Consider the following 21,119-nt stretch of genomic DNA (forward strand, 5'->3'; position numbering starts at 1 on the left):
CCATGCTAGGAAAATGATCATCAGGCCTAAAACACTCAAGATATCCACCATATAGAAAAAAATTCCTAAAAACTAAGGAAAAGGACCACATTTCTAAAAAGGTGACAGAACCAGCTTTCCAAAAATATAACATTTTCAAAAAACTGACATGGGATGAAAAAGATATGCTTGCCAGAGTCAAAAAAAAAATTTTACACTTTAACTAAAAATAGGCAATTAAAAATATCAAAAACTAAAAAAAATACACCAATGTCTCCATCTCAGAACTAGCTTTTTGACGCTTCTTTCGGATCAAACAAATACCTCCGTATGCTCAAGTTATGGCCAAAAAATTGAAGGTAGGTCAAAAACTAACCTAAAAGGAGAAGTGCAAGCAAGGTGTTGGTGTAGTGCTAATGTCAGCATTTCACGCATTGAAAATTGATGATCTCTAGCCTATCAATGCAGAAAGGATGCCACATGGCTACCATGTGGTAGTGCCATGTGGACGTCACGTGGCAAGTGGCTGATGTGGCAGGGGCCATGTGGCAACCTTACCATGTGTCACACATAGGCTAGTGCTGAGTTGGAAAATAATGCCACATAGGAAATTTTGATTGTACTAAAAAGTAAATGTGGGTAGATGACTGGGTTGCTGAGTTTGCACTGACGATGAAGAAAACTATGAATAAAAGGCTGCCACGCATTAATGAACGGTCCTTCCACACAGCTTGTTCAAAAACTGACATAGGCAATGATGGAGACGGGCAAAGATCGAGCAACAGAACTCACGATGGCTGTGAAACCAAAAGCACCATCGGTGGAAAGAACCAAGGCATTGACAGAGGTGTAGGAGGGGCGGTGCTAGGGTGGCCTATAGGTGGCGGCCAAGCTGCGGTGCTGCCACGGCGGCAATACCAACTGCAGCCACTACAAGCAGTGTGGTGGCAACCCTACGATGGTGCGTAAGTGACTGCCTGGCAGCATGCCCAAAAAACTTATTTTAAAATTTAAAAAAATTTGCCAAAATTTTGTATAGTCCATATGGCAAGCCCTCTGAGCTAAAAAAAATTGCCTCTCAAAGCCCTGTCTCCAAAAATGAAAAGTTTTATATGAATCCTGACTAAAAATGACCTTCTAGATCCAATGGCAGTGTCCGTTTGGGCTGAAAGTTCTCTTAAAAAAATTTGATCCCCTAATTTGAAGAAAAAATGCACAAAAAAACTAGGGTTTGTGACTCCAAATCACGGCTTCAAAAATCTTCAACCAAGCAGTAGCAGGGAGGCTCTGATACCATGTTGGAGTTGATAAAATCTAACTGCAAAGATGCCCAAGATCACCTACATGTGAAAACCTGTCAAAGAGAAGCCAAGGAAGGAAGAGTGTGGAGCAAGAGAAAAACCCTAAACGAACATGAGAGAGAAAATGATATTGCAACACAAGAGAAAATGTATTTACAATATGTGTTGTTGATATGAAAATACAATGAGAGAGCCTGAATATAAAGAGCTCCAAGAATCTCCTAGAACAAATTAGAAGACACTAGGAGATAAGTGTGACAACTAAGCATACATCCACATGAGGTGGAAATTCCTTGAACAATGTGAGAGGATAAGTATGACTTAGGAGAGAACAAACTCCCATATTGTCAACAACTTATAACAAACTCCTAGACTACAACTAATAAATAAAATGCATTTACCTAAGTAAGCTTAAGTAAATAGAATAAATAATTAGTAAATTAATTATTTACTCTAACATTTACATTATAGAATCAAAGTATGTCAAGGAGATATTGAAGAATTTTATAATGGAAGAATCAAAGCTAGTTTAAACACCTATGGTAACTGGACATAAACTTTCAAAGAATGATGATTCTATTGAAGTAAATCAGACATTGTATAGGTCAATGATTGGAAAATTGCAATATTTTGTTCATAGCATGTCTAACATTGCATTAGTAGTTGGTACTATTGAAATATTTCTGCTAATCCTAAGAAAAATCACATGATGGTCGTGAAAAGGACATTAAGATATTTGAAAAGAACAAAAGACTATGGATTATGTTACAAGAAGAATGGAAAGTTTGAGCTAAAATTTTACATAGATGTTGATTGGACTAGAAACATTGATTATAGAAAGAGTACAAGTGGAGAATCTTTATTCCTAAAAAGTAAATTAATTTTGTGAATAAGGAAGAATAAAAGAAATATTTCTCAATCCACAATAGAGGCTAAGTATGTTGCTATAGCAGTTAATTATTTTAACATTGTGTGGATCAAGCAATGGTTGAAAGGTATGAAGAAGTGAGACTGGAATGTGTGAGCACAAAGGAGCGGATAGTTGATATATTCACTAAGGAATTATATAAGGATGCATTTGAGTATCTAAGAGGTAAATTAGGGTTCATTCCTCTATCTAGAGAAAGATAAAGATAGATATAGCATTGCTTCAAATGTTATGATTAGAATATCTTACACATTGATGCAAAAGGTTACACTTTAGGAGTTGCCTAAAGTTTTGAAAAGGTGAACTGAAGCATGAGAAAATGACACTACAAGGAGTCAAGGTAAAGATGAAAAAGGGAATGATCTTGCAATATCAGTCAGAAAGTGACCTAGTGAGGATGATATATAATGGATGATGTATTTGGAATTGTTGTCAGAGAGGGAGAATATGTATGCAATTACCATACAAGTTATCAAATAAAGAGGGATAATGTATGCTCAGAGTTACCATCTAATAAAAGAAGGAGAATCTAAATTACAAGAAGATATGTCATAGAGGAAGCCAATATAGTTGGTAATACAATTGGTATCATAGAGGAAGAAGTGTAAGAGATAACAAAGATGAGAATCAGAATGAAACTAAGGATATTAATGAAGATCTTATTCAAATTATAGAGGAAGTTATTAATGAAAAATCATGTGAAAGTATTTTTCATTTTCATAGTAACTAGAGGTGTTTCCATCAATGCCAAAGAGGTATATTGTTTGAAACTACAATTGGAACCATTGTTATGTTGTAATGGATGTCAAACCTTTCTAGTGAGACATTTTCTAATATTGTATAGTGTCATATCAGTTGATTGATGAAGAGGATTTGAAAAGAGAGATAACTTGTTGAGCTAGTGAATTATTGAGTAAAGAGAAGTAATTGTATTGGAATTACAATGGGCACTTGATTCGATGGTTTTTGACAAGATTATGTGATTTTTTAGTCATTATATGAAGTGAAGAAGATAGCTGAGTTGATGTATAGAGGACAAGACAAGAAGTTGAGTAAAACACTAAGCTTGACCAAGGTCAATGAAGGAGAAGATTAAGGAACTTAAGAGATATCCAAGAAAATGGTATCAATTGAGTATTAGCTATGGTTGAGCATGATGAAGAAGGTAAATATGGTTGCAACTGAGCATAATGAAGACTAAGTGAGCCAATGTAAGCTAAGTGAGATAGAAAATAGAGACTAAGCTACCCAGTATAAACTGTGAAGAATATAGTGATGACAAAGTCTTAGCATCTTAATTGATTATGAAGAATCAAGTTTTGAGGCTAACATAGTTGAATTTTTAGATTGGCCAAAATGTGTCGGTGATAAGGATTGATGAGATGGTTAATTTAATATGAATTGAGTTTGTAAAGTGATCAAAGGCAAGGATTCGATGAGAAGTTTCTAGAAGTTTCAAGAAAGGAAAAGAAGGACAAAACAATGGATAGATTCAATGAATCTGATAAAACCCAAAGATCTAAGGTGATTTTTAAGTGAAAAAGGATCATAGCTACCTATTTAAGGAGGAATAAGATATGTTTTATAATATTTTTTCATTGTTGATTGGAAATTGTATCAAGAACCCATGAATAATAGAGTAGCAAAGGAAAAGTTACAAGATTGGTGAAGTCCGATTTCTTGAAGCGTTGCCAAGAAGATCTAAGATGGAGAGTATAATGAAGTCCATTCAATAAACCAAAAAATGAGCCAAATGGTGATCTAAATTTATAAAATAAATTTTATCTTGATAGACAAAACCTACTTGTTACTTTCTAACCATTATAAAAATAAAATCCTTTAATCAAGATTGACCTAACAATCATTTATAAATCCTTTACTCAAGGTGACATTATAATGGAATGATCCAAATTCCTCTAATTAAGTCACTATTAACAAGGTGATATATATGAAGTCATTTGCCTCCCCTATCAACTTTGGCCAAAATTGAAGTGTTTTATATGAAAATGCGGGTTTTGAGGTGCTCTAAATCTAATAAACCTGTGTTCCTTCTTTCTTCAGTAAAATCAAATAGGATACAGTAGATCTACTTCTGATACCATGAAGGATTTGATGAGAATAAATCTATAGATCCAGTAGAACACCTGTATACAAGAACCTATCATAGAGAAGAAAAAGACAAGAGAAGGTAAGGGTTTGGCTCTGAAATATGATAGAATATACTATCAAACTAAAAGAATGAGTTAAAATATACAATGGATCAATCCTTATGAAGGGATCATAAACCTAAAAGGGAAACCCTAAGAGGTAAATAACATTTAATCATTAATATTTAATTATTAAATGGAATGCATGTGCATAAAGTGAAATCTTAAGTAGGGACTAAAGGTAATTTAATAAATTAAATTAAATTAATCCTTTACTCTAATAGTACACAAAATAGAATTATGGTGTACAATAGATGGTTCCCTAATAATAAAATAGCATATCTACAATAAAAGTCCAAATGTCTAGAATTGAAAATTGGTTTTAGTGCCATAGTGGGCACCAAACATTTGTACCAAAATATTTTCCACTTCCATAAACCCTTATGTATGAGAAATCCAATGGATTTTAACTCCCAAATGGTGGCTTATATACTCTTATTCATAGTGTGCAAAAATCTGATAGGTAATGAAGATGGCTCTCAAATGGAGCAATTAAGATCCCAAAGGTGTACTATGAAGTGGTAGATTCAAATAGATGTCAAGCAGTATGTTTGGAAGCATCAATAGAAATCTATTAATGCAAAAATAATAAGCAAAGTAATCTAAATAAAAGGCAAGAATGCAAGTAAAATCTAAGCTAACATGGATGAAAAATTATTATATTAAGCTAGAATTTATAATTTAAATGAAAGAAAGAAATAATAAGCTAAGATAAAATGATAATGCAAGATGCTCAAAAAATAATATGGAAAAGTGCCAACATTAAAATAGTACAAAATAATAATTGTATGAGAGAGTGAGTAGAGAGCCTCCTTTTAAATATTTTGGAAATGAGTGGACATTCAAGACTAAGAGGGAAAAGAATGAGCAATATTGGAGATGGAGTATTGGTTGATCCATGGGCTCATGTTTCAAGGGAGAAAATAAAAGTTTAAGATTAAGAGGAAAAACAATGAGTGGTTGAGATAAAGAGGCAAAAGCCTTTTGGAAAAGTGAAAAGATTCCACTCATTGGAAACTTCACTCAAGAGGTGGGATTTTCTTTTTCTTTTTATTCTAAAATGCTTTTTTTATGTGAACTGAGGATAAAGGAGATTTTTATTTAATTAAAAGGGGACATGTTCTTTTAAGAAAATAAAATTAGGAAAAAATGGTCAAACTTTACAATATAATCAAATAAATAATTATGTAATAAGTTGATCAAGGCTTATAGATTGATTAATTATGTAAAATTGATTTAGTGAATAATAGTGGTCTAGTACTTGATTTAATTTCTTTAAAAGGGGGTATATAATATTTTTAGACCAAAATTGGGTGATTACACCAAGTCAATGTCTTCCTGGGGCTGTGATAAAAATATCATTTTCTAGGTTTTTTATTGTGATTGTGAATCTAGAGTTAGAAGTTCCCCAATAGGTTCAGATCCATGATTTTCATAGTGGAAAAAAAATCTTCTACATATTTCAAGGTAATTACTCTTAATTTGGTTGATTACTTATAGTTTAGCATCTAGATCTATCTTACATTTCTCATTAAACCAATTATCTCACTTACACATTTCTATTCACATATCTTTAATCAAATTCTACATTGCATGAAAGAGAACTTCATTTCTTACTTCCTTGATGTAATATGGATTTAGTATTGGAATCCCTTTATCTCCTGGTTTTTTCTAATCTAACTTGATTTATATTGAGAGCTATTTTTAGAATCTCCTCTTTCTCTTATACTTAATGTTAGTGTAAAGTAGAGGTCCAATATTTACACATCTTATTAAGCACATTCATTTTACCCCAAAGATTTTTGTGAGCCCTATGCATCTACACTTTTTTTAAATTTTGGAGTTGGATATCATGATCTTCCTTTTACTCATTGGAGTCTTATTCTTTGAATTAATTTTTAACCTTATTTTGGTGCACCTAACACATCTCTACTTTCTAATTTTGAAAGTTACATTTAGCCATTTTTTTTAGCTTAGATCTCTCTTTTTATGATCCTTATTACATTGATAGTTATGTGATTTCATCTCATTAGAGTTTCCTCTTGTGATCTCCTCTTTTATGAGATTTATCACATTAATTCCAACGTCTAGCATTCCTATTAGGATAAGTTGTAGAGTCATGGGATCTTTTGATCATGATTCCTCTTTTCTTCCTAGGACCCATGATGATACTAAAATTTCTCCTCAAGATCTCAATTCTATCATAAGCATAATTATTTTCACTCTTCCCATGATGAAGTTTAAGCCTTAATATTTCCTCCTTCCCAATTTGATAGTCTCTCTCATGAGTTTTACAAATTATACAATTGGTTTATGCAAGAGAACAAAAATCTTGATAGTGTTATCAGTATTGAAGCTATTAAGAATCTTATCACTTGTGATTATAAGAACATATATTTATTGCATGGTATATCCTACCTTATCAAAACTCATGCTAATCCTTTGATATAATATTCTCAAGAGTTAGAATACACTCCTTCCACAATTATTGAACATTTTATTCCTATTTTCATTACTATTCCTAGAATTTCTACCTATGTTCCACCTCTCATGACAACTCCTACAAAAGTTTTTAATCCTATAAATGTTTTTCTTTCTAACCATTTCAATTTCCTTGAGTTTTCCTCCTACATCTATGCATTCTTTATCATCCTTATACAATGTTATTCCTTTCACACACTCTAATCATCTTCTTATCCCTTCTAATCCTTCACCAATGTCCTTATATTTTACATCTCCTTCCTAAAAAAAATCCTAATGTATCCAATATGTCTATCCCTAATATTGCATTTTCCAATCCTACCATTAGTAGCTTGGTTCAAACTATCATTTCTTTACAACAAGTACTCAATTCACTCAATCTAAGTACAATATCCATAAATGCAACATTGTTAATCCCTTTCCTTACATATCCTTCATGTTATTATCCCATAACATGTTGAGATACCTTGTGTTGAGACTTTTAATGCTAAGGGTTATCATGTGACTCATGTTAGGACTCTCCAAGTTATATGTGGTGATATTTCTCGTTACTAGAAGCTCATGGCTAAATTATTTAAACACACTTTTAAGGGGAAAAAATTGATATGGTATTTCTCTTTATCCTCTTATTATATTAATTCCTTTAAAATGATTTCTAATTGTTTCAATAAATAATTTTAAAACCATATTTATCTTTTAATTTCTTTGAAATATTCAATGCATTCTGAGAAAATTGCTAAAGAAAATATTAGTGACTTTATGGGTAGATTTAAACACTTGTATGCTCAAATTTCTTATCTTGTGTTTGATTATCATATTCATTGTATTTTTATTTATAATTTACAAAAAGGCATTAGAGATAAAATTCTTCTTACTAAGTATACTTTCTTTTTTACATCTTTGTGTGGTGCTTGACCATAATTAGTTACAAGTGAGGTAGCTTGATAGCTCTACTCCAATGGCTCTTGTTACTATTAATAGGAGTAATGCCTCCATTTATTAAGATAATTTATCTAAGCCTGGAATCTACATCAAGAATCACAAATCAACCAATATTGTTGATGATCAAGTGGATAATACATAAGGTATGGTTACTTCACCATTGTGCATCATTCTTATCATGAACACACTACTTTATCTAAACCTTTACCTACAGTGATGACAAATTTTATTAATGCTAATATTCTTAAAACTCCTCTTATCCTTCTTATTGACACTGGAAAACCAATGACTAAATCATTCAATCAAAAAGTGGTTTTTCAATACCATTATCAGCTTTGTCACAATACACAAAATAATTATGCTTTGAAAAATGCTAGTCAAGATCTTATTGATTTCAATGCTATATTTATTGATGTTGATTTGATAGTAAGAAAAAAAATTACCACCTCCTAATCAGATTTCAAAAATATACACTAATCCCTTAGTTTCTCATTCAATAAATTTCATTAATCAACCTTCTTTTTCTCTTAATATTAGTTATGATGACAAGGAAGAAAAAGCTAATCATATAGTTAATCACATTGAGTCTCAACCTCAACCTTTGGTTTTACCTTCACACGAACCTAAGCCTACACATTTATCACCTTAGATCATTGTAATATGTTTGAAGTAATTAATGGTCATGTTTACATTATGGATAGGTTTTCTCCTATCCCTTCCCATGGAGTTTTGATTGATCCTTCTTCCTCTATGAATGTTATCACTAAAGAGCATCTTTCTAATAAAGGATTACATAATATACCTATGATACATCTACTATTTAGATTCAAAATTTTAATGGTTTTCTTTATAATCCTCTAGGTTATATCAATCTTCTTGTGATCCTTTCTAGTGATTTTTTTTAGATTAATTTTATTGTTATTCATACTTCTTATAACTTTCGAGTTAAACTTGGTATTTTTTAGCTCTATTGTATTTAATATGTAGCCTCTTCTATTAATAAGAGCATAGAATTTTCTCATAAAGGAGAAATTGTCACCATTAATTATTCTCTTTACAAACCCATGCATCCTCAAGATTGTGATAAGATAGATGTCTATTGGCCATCTATCCCTAAACAAATTTTGAATGCCTTGATAATCTTTATTGATCCTATCAAAACTATCTGGTAGTAATGATTGTTAAACTTAACCTTACTAAGGTTTATCCTCCTGTAGTTCTCTTGCTTACCCTACCTATTCCTCGTATCATTTCGCAACATGTAATTTTCCCTCCTTGAAAACTATTCCCATTGAACCAATTATTCAAGTTTATCTAATAAAACCATTTGCAACCAACATACTTTCTAGCATCACAAGACTCATCAAGCTAAGGCTAAGGCCCACACATTTTCTTCTAAAAATACTTATTCATCTCAACATTATCCCCCCCTAGTTCAACACACAATTGAGCCTTTGAAGTAAGTTAATCATTGTAACATGAAAATAGATAAAATGATGATTCTATTTATATTTTACATTATATTAATCTTGATATGGAAGATACCCTTGATGACTATTCTAATTCACATGTTAGTGATGATAAATATGAAAATATTTTTTCCAAACATGTTTTCCATGTAGTTAACACTCACTACTAGTGAAGAGAACAATGAATCCCACCATGGACCTTGGTTGAATCTGATATTGGTTCCTCCTATGTTGTATTATGTTCCTCTTGTGAGTCACCCACCCTTTCCTATTATACACCAACATGTAGGGTGGGGGGGGTAGGGGGATGGGGTGGGGCATGCAACACGCTTGAAGAGGACTTCTCTAGCATGGTATTCCTTGTATTTTTGTGTTGTTATTTCCCTATGATGTGTTCATTGTTATATGGTTTCTCTAGATTTATTTAGGAAATTATTGTTTCTCCATTAGTACAAGATGATAAATTAATCAAAAATATCATACATATTATTCTATATTTCATTACATGCTATGTTGTATATGTTTTGTAGAGAAAATGTGAGTCAAGAATAAAGCCCTAAGTTCATCACATAATCTACACATACATATACATAAAGAGGGAGAGAATATAAGTAAATTAATCTTTCCAATCCTAATTCTAGAGAATTGGGTCTAGAGTAATTAATGCTAGCCAAAAAAGTAGGGAGCACTAATGTAAACTAGATCTAGGAAGAATAGGAGAAAGATATCCAGTTTATTAAAAACTCTTTGTATGTGTGTAATTAAAACTCGATATAATTAGATATGCCAAAATGAAAAAAAGGTAAAGGAAAACACCTTTGAAGTCTAATGCAATCTAGATATAATTAGGCACACAACATGCTTGAAGAGGACTTCTCTACCATGGTATTCCTTGTGTTTTTATGTTGTAATTTCCCTATGATGTGTTCTTTGTTATATATTTTGTCTAGATTTCTTTAGAAAAAAATGGTTTCTCCAATGGTACAAGATGATAAAGTAATAAATCACATCATACATATTATTTTATATTTCATTACATGTTATGTTGTATATGTATTTGTGGGAGTCAAAATGTGAGTCAAGCATAAAGCCCGAATAAGTTCATCACATAACCTACAAATACATATACATAAAGAAGGGGAGAAGACAAGTAAAATAATCTTTCCAACACCAATTCTAGAGAACTAGGTCGAGAGAGATTAGTGCTAACCAAACAAACAAGGAGCACTAATGCAAACTAGGTCTAGGAAGAATAAGAGAATGATATTCAATTCCTTAATAACTTTGTGTATGCATGTAATGAAAACTATATATAAGTAGATATGCTAAAAGGTAAAAAAAAGGTAAAGGAATACACCTTTGAATTCTATTTCCTTCTTGTTGTGTTGATTAAAATGAGTGGAAGTTGTTGGATCCACATCTAAACTTGTGCACCATATGAAACCTAGAAAATATTTTAGAAAGCTACCAAGGGAAAATGGGATCTTCAAGAGAATAATGGAATCTTTAGGGGTTCAATACACCCCTAATGATGGTGTGTGATGGTGGTTATTATTTTTCAATTTCAAAGAAATCCAAGAAGGGTACTTTGATAGGCAACCTATTCATTGATTTGATGTCTACAACTTGTAGTAAAAAAATGTTTTTATTGTTGATGGGGGTTTGCCTTGGTCAAGAAAATTTTTAGGAATTAATCTTGAATTTAAATGATTTAAATAGCATGATTTTAAATTAAATTTATGAATTCAACTTACAAAATCTAGATCAATTGAATTGAATTCAATGTGATTATTTCACCAATGGATTTGGACAAAGAAGATGAAGATAAATGGATGTAGAAGATACAAAAAAAGGATCTTGAACGGATTGAAAAATATAATGAAGATAAAACCCTTCAATTTCTTGAATGCTTGAATCCTTTATCTTCAATGGAGGAATGCTTGAATGGATGCTTGAAGAATTGAAGGCTTGAAGGCTTGAGTGCAAGAGCACTTGAGATTTTGAACTTATGAACGCTTGGACACTTGAGAGCTTAGTGATTAGATGATTGTTTGTGAATATAAATTTATCATGAATTATAAATAGATAAAGTGGCATATTTTCTATAGAGCTCAAAATTGATTGATTTATGTAGGCTGACCAATCTAGAAGTTAACACTCGAACATCCTAAAACATGGGACTCGAAGAGGGAGACCAAAATAGGGCCTCATTAAAATTACATTGTGCCCTTGATTGATCAAAGGTGAACTAAACCCCTAATTATCAGGTGCACAAACCCTTGGGGTTGTCTTGGGGCTCCAAAATAGGTCTCAAGATCTAAAAATCAAGTCCAGATTCTAAGAAAATTTGTTTCAGTGAAAGGAGTAGAATCCAAGTGGATAGATGGATGAAAGGAAGGACCTAGGGTAAATAGATCCTACATTGAGCTTAACACCATGAACTAGGATCTTTAAAGATGATTCATTAGTTTTTACCCCAATTCCACCTAGGAGAAAGGATAGAAAAGGAAAGAACAGATGAAAAGGAGAAGGGAGTTGATGATCTTGTATTAAATAGGTGTTAAACCTTCATTAAATTTGAGTGCTTCCAATTTAGGATGGTACATTTATCCCCCACTTTAGTGATAATATGGACTCAATTTAAACTCTTCATAAAGTAGAGAATAAGTCATAGGATACTCTTATTGAAATCTAGATGACATACAATCCATCAATCCCCCAAGAGATTGACACTTTGCTAACTCCCAAATCATAATGATAGAGAAATCATTGACTAAAAAGAAAGAAAAGGAGAGTGATTATCTCACCTAGTAGAGTTCCCACCCTACTATGAATCACCAAAAGAGTTATTGAAAAAGGTGGCATTTAAATAGTCTAATGGGGTGGTAACCCACTAATTAACCCATCAAAAGACTCACTCATAGATCAATTATCTTTGTATCACCATGGTAAGGTTTAGTAAGGATGTGTTACCCATATATAGGAATTATAAAATTATTATGCATTACCCATAGATGTTATTTATCATATGTGCATGCAAAGGAAAGAGACACTCAATTTCAAGGATGTTCACTTCCTAGATTGAATGTCTACATAGAGAATCCATTATGTAAGATTGTGCATAATTAATAAACTAATTTGTGAGATATGTGTATTGAAAGGTAAGGATGAAGTAGTAATGCATAGATTTTATGCTAACATAGGAATCATACTAAGAAACTATGGCTAAATTACTGATGTAGGAGCATACTGGGTTGCACTTCTATCCTACATGTTTTTAGTTTTTATCTTGCTGCTGAAACTGGGTTCTACTAAAACTGCATTTTCTGGTTTTTGGGTGCCTATTGTAGACTGTGTAACTAATATTCCATAATTAATGAATGGTTATACACTTAAATTATTCAAGAGGGTCTAGATAATATCTATTTTCTAGAGCACAAGTCCTAACTCCTTAAATTTTGTGAGATATGGCAATTCTTCTAGAACATCAATTTCTAGAAGTTTTGTGCAATAGTTTCTTGTGCCTTACTTTTAGAATGGATGCACACTTTTCCTTAATGAATCAAACCTTGTTCACTTAAGGGGTTATATATAACCTAGATATATATCTTCAATTCAAAGCATGAGTTCTAACTCAACTAGAGCGATGAGATATCATGATTTTTCTCGGACATCAATTTTAGGATGATTAATTGCTGATGCAGGCCGAGTAATGTATTTAATTTTGGTTTATTTTCATTTAATATTTTTTGAGAGCTAACTTGTTGCTTCTCCATGATTCTAGAATGATTTCTAAGCCATTTTGGCTAGTATAAATAGAGTTTTTAGTCTTAAAGCTAAGTAGTTTTAGGGAGTTTTGAAGAGGACTATAGAGAAAAACTGGAAAGTGCAAATTTGTTGTTGATCTTTGTGTATGAATGTAATTTGTATTTGGTCATAACCCAGAAGATTGCATAGCTAGGCATGTATGTTGAATATTTGAAGAATCAATAAAAGTATTTCACTCCTCTTCCTCCTTTGGTTTCTATTCTTTGTGTTTCATTTTGTTGTGTTAACTCTTGCAAGGTGGTTCAGAGAGCTGGGTGTGCCATTAGCCCTAGTTTTGCCTATCCTTCCTTGTGTCAGGTCATATCAAAGCTCAAGGTTCATCCTTGTGGATATTGGATCATGTAGAACTTTTATTTGGATTTGGTTGTAGGGTGGCAAATCTATGGATTTGACCTAAAATTTGCAGAGGGCTACGATCTTGCAGGAACTTGATTTGTAAAGATGGTTTGTGGTAGAAGAAATGTTGATGATGCTATATTGGATTAGTTGAGACAAATTGTAGCTATATTAGATGCTATGGAGATAGCCTAGAGGAGAGGAGAACATCTTGATGATATAAGTGATAATGAAGTAGTGGCACCAAACCATAATCCAGAACTTGAAGAAGATCAAGATGAGGAAATATTGTTGTGAGTGTTGTTTATGGTGAATTCAAAACTTGCTAGAGAAGTTTTTCCTTATGATGAAAAATTGGATACCAATGTTGTGTTAGATTGGATCTTAGATATGGAGAAGTTCTTTGAGTATGAAAACACTCCTAATAATAGAAAGGTGAAGATTGTAGTTACTAGGTTGAAAGGTCATGCTTTGTTATGGTGGGAGCATTTGCAAACTGATAGAGAAAGGAGAGGAAAGGAGAAGATTAGAACTTGGTCAAAGATGGTGGACAAGGTAAATAAAAAATTCCTTCCTGATGAATACCAAGTTATCTTGTTTAGAATGATGCAAAATTTGAAACAAAAGGACATGACTGTGAAAGAGTATACTGAGGAATTCTATAGATTGGACATCAGATCTAGACATGTGGATGATGATGTTGAGAAAATTGCAAGGTACATAAATGGATTGAGATCTAGAATTCAAGATGAAATAAGTTTTTTGAAGTTAGAAAGTATGGAAGAATCATATCAATATTCCTTGAAAGTTGAGGAGATATTAGCAAAGAAGCATGAACAAAGACAAAGAGGTAGAGGTGGTAGATTCCAAAGAGGCAGAGGTCGATCTTATGGTGAAGGTGGAAGATCTAATAATTTTGTGTAGGATAAAGGAAAATCAGAATGGAAGAATAATGACAAAGGCAAGACCGAATGGAAAAGTGGTTATTCTTACTGAGGAAGAGGTTATTTTTATTCTAGAGGTGGATTTCATGGTAACTATTTCAGATGTGGTAAAGAAGGGCATAGATCCTTTGAATGTAGATATTTTGAAAGTGGGCAGAATAATAGAAATGTTGTGATTCAAGAGGACAATGAGAGTTCACCAAGTGGACCTGAGGTTGGAGAAAATATGATGGTGAAAAGAACCTTATGTAATAAGGGAAGTGATGAGGAACCTTTTCTTAAAAGAAATCTTTTCGAGACTAGATGTAAGATGAATGGAAAATACTACAAGGTGATCATTGGTAGTGAAAGTTCAACAAATTTGGCATCAAAAAAGTTGGTTGCAAAGTTGCAGTTGTAGAGGCTAAAACATCCCACACCTTATCATGTTTCATGGATCAAAGATGAGCATAAGATATTGGTAAGTGAGAAATACCTAGTGAAGTTCAAAATTGGACATTACTTTGATGAAGTTTTTTGTGATATTATGCCTATGGATTATTGTCATATTTTGTTTCATAGACCTTGGCAATATGATAGATATGTTATGCATGATGGAAGATTGAATCAATATACTCTTTGGGTGAATGAGAAGAAACAAACATTGTTTCCTTTGATTGAAAGTCCAGATGAGGTCAGTTGTATTGCAATAAAAGTTTGCATGGTAAATGGGAAGCAATTTGAAAAGGAAGTAAAGAAGAATTTTTTTTTTTCTATAGTTCTTAGAGGACCAAGTGTTGGTAGTAATGACCAAGCAGAAAAATTTGGTAATGACAGAATGACATCAAAAATTACAGAATTGCTCAATCAATATAAAGATATTATTGCTGATAATATTCCTAATGGTTTACCTCTAGTAAGAAGCATCAGTCATTGTATGGATTTGATTCCTAGAGCTAGTTTTCCAAACAAAGCACCATATAGATTAACACCTTTAGAGAATGAGGAACTTAATAGATAAGTGCATGAATTGTTGCAGAAAGGTTTGATCAGAGAAAGTTTGAGTCTATGTATTGTACTTGTTGTATTAGTACCTAAAAAGAATGGAGAATGGAGAATGTGTATTGATTCCAGAGCTATTAGCAAGATCACAGTGAAATATAGGTTTCCTATGCCAGGATGGATGACATAATGGATTGTTTGAGTGGAGCAAAGTGTTTTACAAAGATTGATTTGAAGAGTGGCTATCATCATATCTGAATCAGAGAAGGTGATGAATGGAAGACTGCTTTCAAGACAAAAGATGGTTTGTATGAATGGTTGGTTATGTCTTTTGGTTTGACTAATGCACCTAGTACTTTCATTAGGTTGATGAATGAAGTTCTAAAAATATTCTTGGGTAAGTTTGTGATTGTTTGTTTGGATGATATTATAATATTCGATAAGACTAAGGAAGAACATCTTGAGCATATTAGACAAGTATTGTAGAGGTTGAAAAAGGAAAAGTTGTTGATTAATCTGAAAAAGTATTCTTTTATGTAAGAGGAGATTGTGTATTTGGGATTTTTTATTTCAACTAATGATTTAAGGATGGACCTAGAAAAGGTTAAAGCAATTTTGGAGTGGCCTACACCTAAGAATGTGGGTGAGGCAAGATCATTTCATGGTTTGGCTAGTTTTTACAGAAAGTTTATAAAGAAGTTCAGTTTTGTTTGTAATGCTATGACTAAGACAATGAGGGGAGATCAAAAGGAATTCAAATGGACACATGGAGCTGATAAGAGTTTTGAGACTTTAAAACAAAAGGTTGTTGAATTACCTATATTGGCTTTACCTAATTTCAATAAAGTATTTCAAGTTGAATGTGATGCAAGTAGTAATGCAACTGGAGCTGTTTTAAGTCAAGAAGGTAAACTTGTTGCTTTCTTCAGTGAAAATTTGAATGATTCCAAAAGGAAGTATCCTATGTATGATCAAGAATTTTATGCTATTTTCCAAGCATTGAAGGAGTGGAGACATTATTTGATTCCTAAGGAGTTTGTGTTGTATATTGATCATAAATCTTTGCAATACTTGGAAAGTCAACATAAATTGAATCAATGACATATGAAGTGGGTTGAAATTGAATCAAAGACATATGAAGTGGGTTGAGTATTTGCAGAAGTTTACATTTGTGATTAAGCACAAGAATGGAGTTACTATTAGAGTTGCCAATGCATTGAGTAGAAGACGTTCTTTGTTGACTAAAATGAAAGTTGAAGTTCTTGGTTTTGATGAAATGAAAGAGTTGTGGGTATGTGCACCAAGTTGTGGTGCCAAAAAGATGACACCCCATTTTTTTTTCTAACTTTCAATAGGACATATGCGCTATAGTGCGTACACACTATGTGCACGCTATAGTGTGTACGCACTTTATAAAAACCTATTTTTTTATAAATGGGTTACATACCCATAGCCCATTCATTTTATCTCCATTTTCCTACTTCTCCTCCTCGTAGCATGTACGCAGACTAAAAAAATTAAAGGTTTTCAACACCTGCCTTGCCAATATGCCTCCTTGTCATCAAAGTTCAAGATCATGAGCATGTTGTATGTTGTCTAACCTTCTTTTTTAATTGTTTTATATGTTTTTCGTATTGTTTTGTAGGTTTTTTTTAGTTTTTCTTTAAATTTGTTTATTTATTTAGATTTCAATTGATTTCTTTTCAAGAAATTTGAATAATGAACTGGAAAATCCCCAAGAAGATCAAAACCCAAACCCTCAACAAGACCTAAACCAAAACCCTCCACAACAAGAACAACAAATTATGCAACCTGCACCAATTGGAAGGCCTCCTCTTGGCACACAATAAAACATAATAAATGAAATAGAAAGAGGCAAAAATGAATTAGAAGCACTCAATGGTAGGTTGAAAGCTTCTGGACAAACCAATCCAATGAGAGCTCAATTGGCATCCTCCCTTGAGTCCATTAAGACACACTTAGGTTTTGTTAGTGGTCAGTTGGAAATTTGACGGGTTAAGAGGGATGAACAAAAAAGATATTATGCAAATAAATTATCATATCAAGATGTTAAAAAAAAATATATACCAAAAGGGAGGATTTGTGCATTATTTAGAAAGCCTGGTGAACAAGATAATGTTAGAGAAACAACTAAATGGTTCCCCATCCATTGGTTCATATACGATGGTATTAGGAATAATTTTTGGGATAGATGGTAGATGGTTTTTGATGTCCCTCCTTGCAATAATCATGAGGTCCCAATATATTTCTTAAGGAAATTGTATTGTGAGTTTGTCCTTGGGGAGATCCCCAATTATTTCGATATATTAGACTCTTAGGGTAGAGGTGGGGGGTCATCATTTGAGAGGTCGGGGATACATTGTGACCCTAATGTAGTTAGGACACCTGTGGTCAAGCCATAGGGTGAGCATGTGACTATTCCTTTAGTTGTGAAGGAACATGTAGAGGTCAATAGTCTAGGGACTATTAGTGCTTTGACACAGACCCTCATTCATTGTACGAGTCCATTAGTTGAGGAGGAGCCTTCTGCACATCGTAGTCATATGTGCACATCATGCAGATCCTTATGCACATTCTGCAGTCATGCTGGAGATGGTGTAGATGATGGGCTAGTGATTGATCAATTCCTGAATGAGACATTTGGCATTGACACGCAGGTAAATTACAATTATAATAAACTAATTTGATCACATTTCATATGTATATTGAATGACTGATTAATTAGCATGTATTGACATTGTTCAAAATTTAGGGGTAGAGTGTTGGCAGCCATAGTAGCAATTCCCTAGCCCCATTTTTTGTCTCGATGAGTCCAGATGTATGTATCGATTTAATCATTTAAATTAATACATATATTTATTACATAATCATATGAAGGATTGATAAAAAAATTAATGCATGTGCATCAGTTCTCTGCAGGACCGTCAACATTCACTACAGACTCCAAGCCTAGACATGATACAAGCATTGTAGAGGTACATTTTCTTCATGTCAATTTAATTCATTTGATTATATTTGTTTCATGTTTCATGTTACATGTAATGTGTATTTTATGACATGTAGCTCTTGACATCCGAAACTCCTCCTCATCTTCAGTAGTCTGTCAATCATGGAGTGGCTGCAGCAATGATTAGTTCATAGCCATTGACTGAGGTATGAAGAATTTTCTTGGTTTTAGTTGTTGTTTATAATAGTTATTATTGAAATTTATAATTTTATTTATAAGTGATTATATTGATTGAATTTTTGTAGGGTTTTGTCACACACGATTGTCCACAAGCCTTTGAGGTGGACTTGCAGAATGACTATATGATAGCGGTGAGAAAATAATTGATTTTGTGTGTACATATATTTGATTTCAATATATAATAATTATTGATTCATATCTACTTTTTTTATATCAGCTCAAGTTAGAGAAGAGCCTCAACAAGAGGACAAGTGAGCATGTGAGGAAGACCCCATCATCACCACCGTCTCCCTCCACATGATGACTGAAGACCTCTACAGATTTGTTTCCTTCCCCTCATGGGAAGGAGAAGATATAGTTGATAGACATACATGTATAGGCATCAGCGGACATATATGTTGTGTTTTATGTAAGTGGACATATTCGATATACATTTGATTTATATATGACAATTTATATTTGATGTATGACATTTATTTGATGCATGACATTATTGGTTAATATATGATATATTTGTTCATGTATGACATTATTGGTTATCATAATATATTATGTGTTTTTTAATGTATGAAATTATTATTTATCAATTTATATTATATTTTTGTTCATGTATGACATTGTTGGTTATCATAATATATTATATGTTCCTTCATGTATGACATTATTGGTTGGCATAATATATTATATGTTCGTTCATGTATGGAATTGTTGGTTATCATAATATATTATTTTTTTGTTCATGTATGACATTATTGGTTATCATAATATATTATGAGGTTGCATGGGTACTCATACCCACACCCTTCGTACTTGTACCCACATGCCTAAGTATCGGGTACTCGGTGGAGAGCATCATAGCTAAGGACCTTGATTGAGATTTTGGGTTTTTTTTTTCAATTTTTTGTTTGTGTATCAGCTCATTACTTATCAAGCTTAATTCAATACCTAATAAGTTCAAAAATTTGATAGAATATTGATTAACAATAAACTTTATCACTGTTTAAGCATAAGTTTATCATTTCCAATATGTCATCATCATATGATTTATGATCTTGTTCATGTTTAAAGTTTTCCTTCTCTATTATTTGTTTATCAAGCTTAATTCAATACCTACTCAGTTTGAATTTTCGATACAATATTGATCAGCAATAAACTTTATCGGTGTTAAAGCCAAAAATTTATCATTTGCAATATGTCATTTTCATATGATTTATTATCTTGTTCATGTTTAAAGCCTACCTTCTATGTTATGCATCCAAACATTTATCATAAATTATTATTACAAACATATAACAAATCTGAAACTGAAAAACAATACATTAAATTTGCAAACTTTATCACTATTCTTGATTTGAAAAATCATTGTCATGACTCATAAATTTAAGTTTTCTGTAAATATAAAAGTATAATTAAAATTAAATATTGACATACCCAAGTACCCCCATCCCCTATTATAAAAAATAGTTGTACATGTACCCATACCCTAAGTACACCAAGTACCCCCATCCCCATGAAACCTTGTATATTATATGTGGATCTTGGTGTTTTATGTACACCTATGTGGTCTATATGATCTCTTGCTAGTTAGAACATCCACTCACCTTGCCCAACCTCCTCACCAAGTTAACTAATCCAAACTTGCAGCATCACTCCCTTACTCTTATAGGAACAATATCCCTCCAAAGGCTTTATAGGTCTACTAGGGTACCATAGCACTCCATAGTCCAAAAAAGGCTTCTATGATGTCCTAAGGTGTTATTGGAACACTTTACTATGCTTGAATGGATAACAACAATGGTTTTCTACCCGATTTCAAGATTTCTTCACAAAAAGGCTACAAGGAGAGCCCCTAATTAGGCCTCCACCTAGATTTCTAGGGACAATAGCTCCTTTGTGGTGCAGGAGCACCCACTCTACCTTCAAAAATAACAATAAAGATTCCAAACTAAGGTCCTTGTGGCCTTTAGTCATGCTTACGAATAATAGATTTAACATTGGATCTCATTGTAAGGCCATAGTTACAAGATTGGCATTTTATAAGCCCATGTTTAACTATTGGTTATTAATGATCCCAAGCATAATTATTTACATTTTTTTCATGTTTTTCATGTTAACATCCTTTAAGGATCATAAAAGTAAGGTTAGGACTAATTTTGGTCACTAGATATGCAAAATTGCAAAATATGCAAAAATTGCTCTAAAAGTTGTCAAAGCAACTTTGAGCAACTTCTTAAAAAGTTCTTAAAACTTTTAAAATCCTCTCCCAAACATCTATTTGGTTCAAACCAATAATATAACCATTGGTATCATCCTATATAAGCCCTTATAGGCAGGTGATAGGACAGAAATGTAATTTTGGCATTGAAAGCAATAAAATCAGCATTTTCCTTGCATAAACATGTGTTGCAGACCCTGGTATGAATGTGTATGGATTATTAGAGATGTCTAAGTGGATTTAAATTTTTTATAATTTTATCTATTTCATTTTTCAACAAGTCTCATGTTCTAACTCTTC

The 21,119-nt window shown here is 32.5% G+C and overlaps 1 pseudogene; it reads left to right on the forward strand.

Annotated features, from left to right (window-relative positions):
• Window positions 1-612: 612 nt before the first annotated feature.
• The window catches only part of LOC149561139 (vacuolar protein sorting-associated protein 51 homolog pseudogene), a 58,754-nt pseudogene continuing 38,247 nt past the window's right edge, over window positions 613-21,119 (forward strand).

The sequence above is a fragment of the Cupressus sempervirens genome, chromosome 4 (assembly GCF_028749045.1).
Source record: "Cupressus sempervirens isolate cs-2001-9-10 chromosome 4, ASM2874904v1, whole genome shotgun sequence".
Taxonomy (NCBI): Eukaryota; Viridiplantae; Streptophyta; class Pinopsida; order Cupressales; family Cupressaceae; genus Cupressus; species Cupressus sempervirens.